The sequence below is a fragment of the Triticum dicoccoides genome, chromosome 1A (assembly GCF_002162155.2).
Source record: "Triticum dicoccoides isolate Atlit2015 ecotype Zavitan chromosome 1A, WEW_v2.0, whole genome shotgun sequence".
NCBI lineage: Eukaryota > Viridiplantae > Streptophyta > Magnoliopsida > Poales > Poaceae > Triticum > Triticum dicoccoides.
In genome coordinates, this window is record NC_041380.1 from 19,521,524 (window position 1) to 19,536,430 (window position 14,907).

The 14,907-nt window shown below is 40.5% G+C and overlaps 1 long non-coding RNA gene across 2 annotated transcripts; it reads right to left on the reverse strand.

The window, feature by feature from the left end:
• Window positions 1-12,514: 12,514 nt before the first annotated feature.
• LOC119359719 lies at window positions 12,515-14,695 on the reverse strand. Of its 2 annotated transcripts, XR_005172642.1 has the most exons (6): window positions 14,318-14,695; window positions 13,997-14,207; window positions 13,835-13,928; window positions 13,223-13,494; window positions 13,008-13,117; window positions 12,515-12,933 (listed from the first exon to the last, which is right to left on the reverse strand). It is a non-coding gene; the product is annotated as an uncharacterized LOC119359719 (long non-coding RNA). The 2 variants fall into 2 exon arrangements; XR_005172641.1 differs by lacking the exon at window positions 13,223-13,494 and having other exon boundaries at window positions 14,318-14,692.
• Window positions 14,696-14,907: the final 212 nt, after the last annotated feature.

The window sequence follows — 14,907 nt, forward strand, 5'->3', positions numbered from 1 at the left end:
TAGGCGCGCCCTCCACCCTCATGGGGCCCACGTTGCTCCACCGACGTACTTCTTCCTCCTATATATACCTACGTACCCCCAAACTACCAGATACAGAGCCAAAACCCTAATTCCACCACCGTAACTTTCTGTATCCATGAGATCCCATCTTGGGGCCTTTTGCGGGGCTCCGCCGGAGGGGGCATCGATCACGGAGGGCTTCTACATCAACACCATAGCCTCTCCGATGAAGTGTGAGTAGTTTACTTCAGACCTTCGGGTCCATAGTTATTAGCTAGATGGCTTCTTCTCTCTTTTTGGATCTCAATACAAAGTTCTCCCCTCTCTTGTGGAGATCTGTTCGATGTAATCTTCTTTTTGCGGTGTGTTTGTTGAGACCGATGAATTGTGGGTTTATGATCAAGTTTATCTATGAACAATATTTGAATCTTCTTTGAATTCTTTTATGTATGTTTGCTTATCTTTGCAAGTCTCTTCGAATTATCAGTTTGATTTGGCCTACTAGCTTGATCTTTCTTGCAATGGGAGAAGTGCTTAGCTTTGGGTTCAATCTTGCGGTGTCCTTTCCCAGTGACAGTAGGGGCAGCAAGGCACGTATTGTATTGTTGCCATCGATGATAACAAGATGGGGTTTATATCATATTGCATGAGTTTATCCCTCTACATCATGTCATCTTGCTTAAAGCGTTACTCTGTTCTCTTGAACTTAATACTCTAGATGCATGTTGGATAGCGGTCGATGTGTGGAGTAATAGTAGTAGATGCAGGCAGGAGTCGGTCTACTTGTCTCGGACGTGATGCCTATATACATGATCATACCTAGATATTCTCATAACTATGCTCAATTCTGTCAATTGCTCAACATTAATTTGTTTACCCACCATAATACTTATGCTCTCAAGAGAAGCCACTAGTGAAACCTATGGCCCCGGGGTCTATTTTCCATCATATTAATCTTCCGTCAACAAGCTATTTCCTTTTCCGTTTATTTTGCTTTCTTTACTTTGCATCTTTATCATAAAAAAACCAAAAATATTATCTTATCATATCTATCAGATCTCACTTTCATAAGTGACCGTGAAGGGGTTGACAACCCCTTTATTGCGTTGGTTGCGAGGATTTTATTTGTTTGTGTAGGTGCTAGGGACTCGCGCGTGGCCTCCTACTGGATTGATACCTTGGTTCTCAAAAACTAAGGGAAATACTTACGCTACTTTGCTACATCATCCTTTCCTCTTCAAGGGAAAACCAACGCAGTGCTCAAGAGGTAGCAAGAAGGATTTCTGGCGCCGTTTCCGGGGAGTCTACGCAAAAGTCAACATACCAAGTACCCATCACAAACCCTTATCTCCCGCATTACATTATTTGCCATTTGCCTCTTGTTTTCCTCTCCCCCACTTCACCCTCGCCATTTTATTCGCCCTCTCTCTCTGTCCTCCTTCTCTTTCTCTATTTGCCTCTTTTTGCCCTTCTATTGTTTGCTCGTGTGTCGGATTGCTTGCTTGTCACGATGGCTCAAGATAATACCAAACTGCGTGACTTTACCAGTACCAACAACAATGATTTTATTAGCACTCCGATTGCTCCTCTTACCGATGCTGAATCTTGTGAAATTAATGCTGCTTTGCTGAATCTTGTCATGAAAGATCCGTTTTCCGGCCTTCCTAGTGAAGATGCCGCTACCCATCTAAACAACTTTGTTGATTTGTGTGATATGCAAAAGAAGAAAGATGTGGACAATGATATTGTTAAATTGAAACTATTTCCTTTTTTGCTAGAGATCGTGCTAAAGCTTCGTTTTCGTCTTTGCCTAAAAATAGTATTGATTCGTGGAATAAGTGCAAAGATGCTTTTATCTCTAAGTATTTTCCTCCCGCTAAGATCATCTCTCTTAGAAATGATATCATGAATTTTAAGCAACTTGATCATGAACATGTTGCACAAGCTTGGGACATGATGAAATTAATGATACGTAATTGCCCTACACATGGTTTAAATTTGTGGATGATTATACAAAATCTTTACGCCGGATTGAATTTTGCTTCTAGAAATCTTTTAGATTCGGTCGCAGGAGGCACTTTTATGGAAATCACTTTAGGAGAAGCTACTAAACTCCTAGACAATATTATGGTTAATTATTCTCAATGGCACACTGAAAGATCTACTAATAAGAAAGTGCATGCGATAGAAGAAATTAATGTTTTGAGTGGAAAGATGGATGAACTTATTAAATTATTTGCTAATAAAAGTGTTTTTCTGATCCTAATGATATGCCTTTGTCTACTTTAATTAAGAATAATAATGAATCTATGGATGTGAATTTTGTTGGTAGGAATAATTTTGGTAACAACGCGTATAGAGGAAACTTTAATCCTAGGCCGTATCCTAGTAATTCCTCTAATAACTATGGTAATTCCTACAACAATTATGATGGAAATTTTAATAAGATACCCTCTGATTTTGAATCTAATATTAAAGAATTTATTACTTCACAAAAGAATTTCAATGCTTTGATTGAAGAAAAATTACTTAAGATTGATGAGTTGGCTAGGAACGTTGATAGAATTTCTCTTGATACTGATTCTTTGAAACTTAGATCTATTCCACCTAAGCATGATATCAATGAGTCTCTCAAAGCCATGAGAATTTCCATTGATGAGTGCAAAGAAAGAACCGCTAGATGCGTGCTAAGAAAGATTGCTTTATAAAAGCGTGTTCTTCTAGTTTCCATGATAATAAAGATGAAGATCTAAAAGTTATTGATGTGTCCCCTATTAAATCTTTGTTTTGCAATACGAATCTTGATAATGATGGGACTGAATATGATCCACCTTTACCTAGAAGACGTTCCAAAAATTTGGAGTCTTTAGATCTTGATGCTAAAATTGTTAAAAGTGGGGTTGAAGAAGTCAAAACTTTAAATATCAATGAACCCGCTATTTGGATCTCAAGGAATTTAATTATGATAATTGCTCTTTGATAGATTGTATTTCCTTGTTTGAATCCGTGCTAAATTCTCCTCATGCTTATAGTCAAAATAAAGCCTTTACCAAACATCGTTGATGCTTTGATGCACTCTTATGAAGAAAAACTTGAGTTGGAAGTTTCTATCCCTAGAAAACTTTATGATGAGTGGGAACCTACTACTAACATTAAAATTAAAGATCATGAGTGCTATGCTTTGTGTGATTTTGGTGCTAGTGTTTCCACGATTCCAAAGACTGTGTGATTTGCTAGGTTTTCGTGATTTTGATGATTGCTCTTTAAACTTGCACCTTGCGGATTCAACTATTAAGAAACCTATGGGAAGAATTAATGATGTTCTTATTGTTGCAAATAGGAATTATGTGCCCGTAGATTTTATTATTCTTGATATAGATTGCAAACCTTCATGTCCTATTATTCTTGGTAGACCTTTCCTTAGAACGATTGGTGCAATTATTGATATGAAGGAAGGGAATATTAGATTCCAATTTCCGTTAAGGAAAGGCATGGAACACTTCCCTAGAAAAAAAAATTAAATTATCATATGAATCTATTATGAGAGCCACTTATGGATTACCTACCAAAGATGGCAATACCTAGATCTATCCTTGCTTTTATGCCTAGCTAGGGGCGTTAAACGATAGCGCTTGTTGGGAGGCAACCCAATTTTATTTTTATTCCTTGATTTTTGCTCCTTTTTAGTAATAAATAATTTATTTAGCCCATGTTTTGGTTGTGTTTTTTTGTGTTTAATTAGTGTTTGTGCCAAGTAGAACCGTTGGGAAGACTTGGGGAAAGTCTTTTTAATCTTGCTGTAAAAAACAGAAACTTTAGCGCTCACAAGAATTGCTGCCATTTTTATTTGGAAAATGATATTTAGTTAATTCTTTTTGTAGATGATTAATAGATAAATTCCTCACGTCCAGAAATTTATTTTAGATTTGTTGGGCTTTCAGAACTTGTGTTAGCTACATATTACTACAGACTGTTCTGTTTTTGACAGATTCTGTTTTTCGTGTGTTGTTTGCTTATTTTGATGAATCTATGGCTAGTAAAATAGTTTATAAACCATAGAGAAGTTGGAATACAGTAGGTTTAACACCAATATAAATAAATAATGAGTTCATTACAGTACCTTAAAGTGGTGTTTTGTTTTCTTTCGATAACGGAGCCAAACTATATGATTTTGTAGGGATAACTTTCTTTGGCCATGTTATTTTGAAGAGACATAATTGCTGAGTTAGTATGCTTAAAGTATTATTATTTCTATGTCAATATTAAAATTTTGTCTTGAATGTTTTGAATCTGAATATTCATACCACAATTAAGAGAATTACATTGAAATCTTATATCTTATATTCACTAATTGGAGGCACCATTCAAGATCTCTCATTAATCCACATCATCAAAATTAATTGCACCGTTGGATTATAGAATTTACGTTCAGGATAAAACGAAAACTTGCGTAACATAGATGGCGCCATCCACAAAAAAGTGGCATCACGAGAATTGCTGCCATTTTTATTTGGAAAATGATATTTAATTAATTCTTTTTGTAGATGATTAATAGATAAATTCCTCACGTCCAGAAATTTATTTTAGATTTTTTGGGCTTTCAGAACTTGTGTTAGCTACAGATTACTACAGACTGTTCTGTTTTTGACAGATTCTGTTTTTCGTGTGTTGTTTGCTTATTTTGATGAATCTATGGCTAATAAAATAGTTTATAAACCATAGAGAAGTTGGAATACAGTAGGTTTAACACCAATATAAATAAATAATGAGTTCATTACAGTACCTTAAAGTGGTGTTTTGTTTTCTTTCGATAACGGAGCCAAACTATATGATTTTGTAGGGATAACTTTCTTTGGCCATGTTATTTTGAAGAGACATAATTGCTGAGTTAGTATGCTTGAAGTATTATTATTTCTATGTCAATATTAAAATTTTGTCTTGAATTTTTTGAATCTGAATATTCATACCACAATTAAGAGAATTACATTGAAATCTTATATCTTATATTCACTAATTGGAGGCACCATTCAAGATCTCTCATTAATCCACATCATCAAAATTAATTGCACCGTTGGATTATAGAATTTACGTTCAGGATAAAACGAAAACTTGCGTAACATAGATGGCGCCATCCACAAAAAAGTGGCATCTAACACATCCAATGTTCATTGTATAAAAAACAAATAAAACCTCCAAATAAAAAAAGGTTGCATCACGTCAAAAAAAAGGAAAGCCTCTCCATAAAAACTCCAACATAAGAAAGGGAAAGAAATACAAACGCCACGCTGATTATGCGTATCTTTAAATTTCTTTTATGATCGTCAAAATAAAAAGGGACAAGCTCACGTCCAAAAAAAAGGAAAGCATCCATGTGCCCATACCTTTCAGGTTTGCTCAGTGTAGAAAAATTACATTATAAAAAGTAAAAAAGAGAAACAAATCCACGCGCCCAGCTGATTACCCGCATCGAAAAAAAAGGATCGCCTCAGGTAAAAAAAAAGCCTCTTTATTAAAAGACCAACGTAAAAAAGGAAATAAATTTAAACGACCCCGCTGATTACGGGCGGCCTCACATAAAAAAAAGGAAAACCTCTCCATAAAAGGTCAACCGTCAAAAAAAGGTAGAAATCTAAATTACCCCGATGATTACACGTAGCATTTAAATTTCTCATATGTCCAGCGAAATAAAAAAAAGGATCGCACCAGGTAAAATAGCCTCTTCATAAAATGTCCAATGTAAAAAAGGAAATAAATCTAAACGACCCCGCTGACTATGCGCGGCCTCATGTAAAAAAAGAAAAGCCTTTCCATAAAAAGTCCAACGTAAAAAAGAAAGAAGTCTAAATTACCGCGCTGATTACGCGAAGCATTTGAATTTCTTACATGTCCAGCGAAATAAAAAAGGGCAGCTTCACGTGAAAAAACAAAAGGAAAGCCTCACATCAAAAAAGAGAGGAAATAGAGCATCATGTTAAAATGAAAAGGGAAAGCCTCCATCAATAAAATATTTTTCCTATTAGAAAATATATTTTGCTGATCAGAATCACTATGGACTCCTCTGCATGGCCGTCGCTCCAGCTGGCTCATATCATGAAGTGATGACGTGTACAGGCTGGCTTTAGGGGCTCCTCATGTACGCCGCTGGATGTTAAATCAGCTCTAGCATTGATTATTATTATGCATGCAGACATACTACTTTGAATAGCACGCTTGTAATTCATGAATTAGACCCATTCACATGATATTTTTTGCATGGCATGGATTGTTACTACCTATTACTTGCGTATATATAGTACATTTATGCATGTCTTTATTTTGGCCTTTATCAGTGATAGCTAATTATACATGTTAAAACATCTTTAAAACTCCATAGTTACTACAGTAACAAAAAAAAATCTTGACATATCATTGGCCACGAAGATCTCATATAGACACATGATTACGTATATGGTATATGTTTGTACAGTAGGAATATAAAGTATTAAAAAAATAATAATCATATAATTTTTTTAAGATTTTTTTGGTATGCACCACTTTAATTAGAAAAATCTATCACACAATTTCACTACTCTATTATTCATAAAAGAAATTTTGTAAGAATTTATTGGTTAAGACAACAACTTAATATCTGAATAATGTGTGGCTCATAAAAGTATGAGAGAATAGAATCTCTTATGTATATTTTTTGCTACAGTTTCACATGTTGATAGAAAACCGTGTATGTCCATTGTTTCATCGTTGTCTATAGAAACAAATTCTTTTATAACCAAACAAAACTAGGTGCAATCCAATGTTCCCAAGGGAGGCAAAAATGAAGATGTATGTTTTCAGGTAGCAAGATGAAATGAGCATATATGCTACAATAGGGAACTTGATTATATAATTATAAACTTAAATGTAACAAATACATGATACGTGCAACAACTGAATTTGTAACCATGTTGTCTACTAATATAATAACAATCAATTACAACATTTTAATATTATTGTCCAACTAATGTAATAGGTACCCAATTTTTCGTATTTAATATTAGAAGTGCTAGCGCGTGCAGATGCACGGGTTGATGACTAGTTATGCTAATTAGCATTCCACATCAAAAATTCTGCTTTTATCATTTACCTACTCGAGGACGAGCAGGAATTAAGCTTAGGGATGCTTGATACGTCTTCAACGTATCTATAATTTTTTATTGTTCCATATGCTATATTATATCCTATTTTGGACATTATTGGGCTTTATTATATACTTTTATATTATTTTTGGGACTAACCTATTAACCGGAGGCCCAACCCAGAATTGCTGTTTTTTTGCCTATTTCAGAGTTTAGCAGAAAAAGAATATCAAATGGAGTCCAAACGGAATGAAACCTTCGGGAACATGATTTTCGGAACGAACATGATTCAGAGGACTTGGACCCTACGTCAAGACATCAACCAGGAAGGCACGAGGTAGGGGGCGCGCCTACCCCCCCAGGCGCGCCCTCCACCCTCGTGGGGCCCATGTTGCTCCACCGACATACTTCTTCCTCCTATATATACCTACGTACCCCCAAACTATCAGATACAGAGCCAAAACCCTAATTCCACCACCGTAACTTTCTGTATCCGTGAGATCCCATCTTGGGGCCTTTTTCGGGGCTCCGCCGGAGGGGGCATCGATCACGGAAGGCTTCTACATCAACACCATAGCCTCTCCGATGAAGTGTGAGTAGTTTACTTCAGACCTTCGGGTCCATAGTTATTAGCTAGATGGCTTCTTCTCTCTTTTTGGATCTCAATACAAAGTTCTCCCCCTCTCTTGTGGAGATCTATTCGATGTAATCTTCTTTTTGCGGTGTGTTTGTTGAGACCGATGAATTGTGGGTTTATGATCAAGTTTATCTATGAACAATATTTGAATCTTCTCTGAATTCTTTTATGTATGATTGGTTATCTTTGCAAGTCTCTTCGAATTATCAGTTTGGTTTGGCCTACTAGATTGATCTTTTTTGCAATGGAAGAAGTGCTTAGCTTTGGGTTCAATCTTGCGGTGTCCTTTCTCAGTGACAATAGGGGCAGCAAGGCACGTATTGTATTGTTGCCATCGAGGATAACAAGATGGGGTTTATATCATATTGCATGAGTTTATCCCTCTACATCATGTCATCTTGCTTAAAGCGTTACTCTGTTCTCTTGAACTTAATACTCTAGATGCATGCTGGATAGCAGTAGTCCTCGTCAATCACCCTGCACCCAGTCAAGAAAGAGAAAACTTGTTAGTTCGCGCCCTCGTGCAGATCCCGTAGGGTATTTTCTTCAATTATCTGTCTCTTTTAGTCTATTATGAATCTTCAAAACGGAAAAACACCTACTAAATGCATACCCTAGCTGTACGTGTTCATGCTATCTTCTTGTTTTGGTGCATTCAAGAAATACTAGTGTATTTGAGCTATATATGCTTGAAATATTTGACAGTTAACATCTGTTCAAAATTTATCATTTCATGGATAGGGAAATCACCAACAAAGGACAACAGAAAATTGATTCCCACTGCTCTTCAAAACAGGGAATAGGCGAAGTCTATTTTTAATTTTGACATTCCATGCCAATTTCAAGTATATATGCTAGCAAGTAATCTTTGAACGTGGATCAAAATGAGATTTCAGGCTTTGTCGGCCTTACCATGATCAGTACTAAATTCTCTAGGCTGCTCAACCTTTCCCTGTAGGGACTAGGGAGCATTTGTTTCACCAGGTATCTCATTCTTAAGTTTGGGAAGAAACCTGCATCCCTTCAGATAGTCATCCATATCCTGAAGAAAAAACAGTATACATTTTCAGTGACTCACAATATATCATCAAATACTGCTCAGGTTTACTTCTAAGAATAATTGTTAAAGATCATCCAATGTTTTCTTACGATCTTCCACTCTGTGAAGTAGAAGCAAAAACTGAAAGCTAAACACACATTAAAATTACCTTCATAAAATTCTTCAGATAGCGAATGAGGGATAGACAAAAAAATATATACTTCAGATAGCAAGGAGCAGGCCAACAGGCAACAACATAAGTTTTTTAGCAGCGGCGACAAGTAACTACGGAGACATTGCAGGTGAAGAGATGAAATATGGATACCCTTCGTCCCCGACGAGCAGACTTTGTTGACAGTGGTGCAGGGTTCGGTGTTGGGCAGGTGACACGCTAAGAGGCCTGCCTGGCCGGGGCCTAGCCGAGCTTTGCGCTGAGGACGTTGCCCATGGACACCTCCTGCACCAGCGCCGGGGTCGACGTTGACTCTCCAGAGATTTAAAAATGCAAGTGTGGTTCAGATGAAGGTAAGGATAATGAGATACTTGCTTGCAGGAAAAACTCCCATGCTCGCTTGATGATGATGATGTCTCGCTTGATACTCCCTTGTCCGCTGAGACGACACTCTGTCGCCGCTGGCCACCAGCAGTATTCCGCTCAATGGCGGCCAAGGCATGCCTTGTGGCTGTCCAGGATGTTCGAATCAGGCTGGACCTGAGAAGAAACAGAGCACGGTCGTGTGATGTCCTAGCTGAATCAGAGTACATTGCCTAAGAAAATAAAATGGGCAAAAGGAGGAGCGTACAATAAGCAAAAGTGCAGAACAACATTCTTAATTAAATTTAACCCTGGCAGAATACTTGGTTATCCAATGCAAAATGGTTGCCTTTTAAACTATGAAACACAAAGAATCATCATTAGCCGTCCATGCAAATCAGCTTCTCTCCACAAAGAAGAGAAGCCGTCTTGGTCTCTTGGATGCATGAAGCACACCGTATATGCTAATCTTATCAGAGGATTTTCTTTTCAATTTAATCGCTTGGACAACCTGACACTACACTGAAACAAAACATCCCGACTCCGAAGTCTCTATGCTAATCATGACAAAATTGAATCAAACCATTAATTCGGCAGCGAGACAAGACAAGAAATTTCTGTAGCTGCAAAGAATACACACCACTTCCATCAAGGATCCCCAGGCACGTGACATGGAATGCAACGGTAGAAGCCTAAAAAACGAAGCCTGCATTAAAAACAAGGTCATTTCACAGCCGCGTGCCGAATTTCGACAGAAACAAAAACAGGCAGTTCCAATAGCAACAAGAGCACCTTAAGGTCTGGTGAGAATTCGGGCTCGATTCCTTGCTCCTTCCTTTCGACAAGCTAAATCATGAAAGAAAGCGTCACACACATTGACGCATTGAACAAGCTGTTGGTGCTAAAGCTTTGCATACACATTGTTGAAGCTTGCATAGATTAGCTACCTGCTTGTCATCATACATTCGCTTGGCGTGCAGAACGCCGAGCATGAGAACTGAGAAGGACCGCCGCCGAGGCGCCGGGCAGAAGGAATTTTCCTCAAAACCGATAGGGGCAGGCAAGCACAAACAATGCCCTGAGTTGATGGATGGGGAAAACAAAACAGAGGAAAAAATTGACAGGCTTCAGAGATGTAGTAGAGTGAGTAATTAAGGAACATGTGTGGTTCAGTTGTACTCCGTATCACTGAACTCGCTGCTCAAATCGAAGCCCAAAAAGGGAGAGGGAGAGGTTAAAATGGATGCGGATTTTTAGAACAGCTGCACCGGGGCCGCGTTATCTCAGCGCTTGAATCGTTGTGCTGTACCTCGAGATGTCCATCACAGAATCCAGTTTTACGTACTCCTATTACCGTGACAGATGCCTGTTACGAGCCTACGCTCTGCACAGTGACTCGTTGGTGATCTTCTGTGGTCATTTGTACACCATATTCGTAATTTTTGTCATAGAAAATCCTGCATCATATAAAGCTGCATGTGAAACGAGGCGTATCTGAGACAACTTTTTTCCAATGCCCGGCCGGACAGGGTAATATGCATAGTCTCCCATGTCGTCAATGTCAGACGCGTCACGTGTTTGTTTCCTATCATGAAAGAAAAACTTTGTTGAGCATTTGCGGTTCATGTATTGCTATTATTATACTTTAAATCTATTCTATTTTGAGCTATGCGTACGTGTACTTAAAACAAAATGAGAGATGTACAAGGACTCCTGTTAGAGCATCTACAGCCGGGAATGCCAAACCCGCATTAAACGCCCGGACAGGCTGCCCGCCTGGTCACTAGTTGGTTAAGAAATTTTGACCCGGACGAGCACTTCAAACGGATCTCAAACGTCCGGGCTGACCGGCACCTTCATATCCAGCCTAAATATGGGCGAATATGGGGGCGCCTGGGCGCGCCCGCCAGGTCGGACTGACGTCGGGGTCCCATACGAAATCGCTCGGAAAACCGGCGGTCTAAAACTCGTCTCCTCCGTCGGACCGATGTTGTCGTGTGGCGCCGCTCCGGCGGGCCGCGTAGTGCCTAGCCCGGCTATTTAAGCCGCCCGCCGGCACCGAAACCCTACCCCTCCACATTTTCCTCCGCTCGTCCGCCGCCGCCGCCACCGCCAGAGGTTTGCTGCGACTGTGGCCAACAGCTCTTGCCCTTCGGCGTGGCTTAACCGCGGACGATGACGGTGCTCGGAGTGGTGTGTTCTGAGCTTGCAGGTCTGCTCGTAGTTTCTTCTCCATACGCAGATTGGACGTCTTCCATCTGGGTTCTAGGGTGAACCGACTTGCCGGCTGCCGGTGCGGCATCCTTCGAGTGTTGCCTCTGCTTGCTATCACTGCTGTCTTTGAGTGTGTTTCGCTTTGCTCCTTGTATCAGCCGCTTTGCTTCTATTTGCTTTTCCTTGTAAGTTGGTGATCTTGTAATCCTGACCGTTTGATGACTCTGATAATTCAAAGCGGGCTCTTCTTGAGCCTTCGTTCTAATAAAATAAAATAAAATAATAGCATAGCATAGCGTAGGTGGTCTTTTTTTGCCGGGTCATGACAGAGGCGGATGGCGAGAGGGAGGAAAGTGGATGATGGGATCAGACTAGCGGCACGGAAAGGGGGAAAAGTGGATGTGGCCATGTATGATAGGGCTGAACAGTTTGAGACGTCCGGTTGTATATGCTCTTACCCCCACAAGAAAAAGTGTGATCGTATATATTGTATTTAATAAGAATAATGGGCATTGTACACAACAGGGGCGTCATAAGCATCTTGAACATGTACAATGTGCCAGGTACACGATCACTTTATCATGTACCTTACCCATGAACGTTTGAAAATGGATCCCGTGCTATACCAAGTACTAGTGTACATGATAAACCCCCGACTTGTACCTCGCACAAGTAATCCATTTCTGGCATGTGCGAGCATCGTGTACCTTTCCCATGAACGTTGAATCTACATGATCATTATGTGCCAAGCACATGATCGGTGTTTTGCCTTTCTTATGAAAATTATTATTTCAAAGTAGTCAATTTGTAAAATAATCACTTTCACTCTTCTGTCCTTATTTCAAGTATTTTAAAATATGTAGAAATAGTTCAGTTTCACTCTTTTCGTATTCTTCAGGTATCATGGACAGTTTTTTTACAAGGTCGTGGGCAGTTTGTTGATTTTGCTGTAATTCTGGGCAAAAACAGAACAGAGATAAATCAACAATATGCCATGAATAGCATTCCTGCTCGTTTGCTTGCAGCAACCAACATTGTCTTCTCAAATCATCCTTTTGTATGCTCAGTCTACTACAGTACTATGTATAAGGATTTCAAATTAAACTGGAACACCAGTCCAGTCCCGCCTTGTTATGTATGCAAACTCTGTTCTTTCTTCAGTAATTGAACTATGCTTCTCTTCTCCAGCCGTCTCGACGAAGCGAGCTCCAAACATGTCATTAAAAAGGTCTGCAAAAGCTACGCCGGAAGTTACTCGCCGGCGCCTCATGCTTCCTCTTCATCTCATCTGATGAATCTGTCTCTATTGGATTGGATCAAGCACCATTACAATCTTCTTCTCAATGTCGAGAATGTACAAGGAACAACAATCCATGATCATCATGGGGAACCTGAACTGGAAATTGATTCGAAAAAATCAGTTAGAAACCAGACTAAACGAAGCATACAGTTCATTACTTCTTCACTTACTGGTTTAATCCCAGTCTATTTTGTCGTCTTCCTTACAAAGCTCATCTGCATTCAATCCAAACATACCAGACTCAGGTTCATATGCAGTGAAGACAACCGCACATAGCTCCCTGAAAAAGAATCAAGAAAGGTGATGGCACATCAGCTCACTCCATGATGCCGTTTTTTCAAACCAAAGCTGCACAAAAAAGAAACCCACGCATAGTATGTCGTACCACAACTTAGCGAGCAACCACACACTATCTCCTGCATCGACTTGATTCTTTCTACATTCAGTCGACTTTGCCCATATCTAATACCGAATCCAACTTCCCATGAATACAGACTGTAGAAGTCGTATGCATCGTCCAAAGAATCGAAACTTATTCCTAATTCTGGTTTAATCACACTCTTTGTCGGTTCCTCAGCAAACTTCCGTATGGATTGGTCCAGTGCGTTCATCCGTGAAGCGCACGAAGTTCTGTCTGGCAGTGCACTCCCTCTTAAGCTGCAGCAATAATGCTTCGTCCAGTTAATTGACACAAAACTGGTGTGTTGCAGACAGTAGCGTTTTTTCAGGAAATTGTTAACTGGTTTGTCAAAACATTTAATCCACGGACGCCTGATATGTAACCTGGTTCGTGGCAACGCTCCTCTTATGTGAAATTCTAAAAAACTTTCGACATCTAACCTGAAACACGCCAAAACCAAATACCTGCTCCCATGATTTCAAATTAACTAAATATATTGTTTGGCGAATCACCATCAGAGTCCTTGAACTTAACTGTCTGTCTACAAATGCACTCAAATTCACTATACAATCAGACCATGGGGACGAGACGGCTCACCTTTTCGTCCATCGAGGTGCCTCCCGATTAACCAGATTCACCATTTGAATCCGGGTGCTCAAGGTTATCCGCGAACTCTTCTCGAAGTGGGAATCTGCGGGCACTGGAGTTCAAGAAGAGGTCTATGAATCAATATAGGGGCGGCAGAAAAGAAGAGCTTACCTGTCCACCAGATCTAGCACGAACTCCAGGTCGCTCTCCTCCATTCTACCACACCGCCGGCCGTCCTCGACGCCGCCCTCGTTCCCTCGAGATCCAAGAGCAACCCCGCAATGACGGGGCCACGCAGACGGGATGACGGCTCTGGATTTCCACGCTCCCTGGATTAACGACCTGTGCCATGGCACAGCCCATCCCCGTGACCTAATCTGGCCTGCAGAACACAGAGAACCATGAATAATCACCCTCCTGATATGTACCTAATGCCAAAATACATCCCAACATCCAAAGAACCTATGCGCGTAGCTGAGATCAAAGATTTACCTGTGCTAGATCCGTACAATGGCCCGCGGCGCGAGATGACAGGGGAGGCGGTGCCCGCTGCGGCCCGGCGCTGGATTCCCCCGGCGGCCCGCCCGTCCCGGCGCCTCCTCTTGTACCAGAAACTCCAGCCTCCCGCTCAGATTTGGGTTTTTTCCATGCTCTGCCTTAGATGAACCCCCCCTCCCCCGCCTAGCCTGCTCCTAGAGGCAAAAGGAGGAACGCAGATGGACCAGAGTCACGGGCTGCCTCCTGGAGTGTCCGATAGTTGTTTGTCCTTGACTCTAGCTGAACAGTACCCTACGCTATGCAGTAGGCAGATCACGGTCGAAGGTACTGCTAAGGCCCTCCACTATGTAGCGGTGCCAAAACTCTGCAAAAGTATACCACGCCCATGTCGATGCTAGATGAAGAAGTTTTAGCACCGCCCACACTATGTGAAAGAATTTGGCATTCAATGAAGCTAGGGCCCATGTACATAAACTAATATATATCAGCCCATCTCACCCTACTAGCAGCGTCCTGGTTCCTAGCTCGTTGCCAGCTCTTTGCGTTAGAAGGACGGCCGGCGCGCTTAATTTACCTTGCAGATG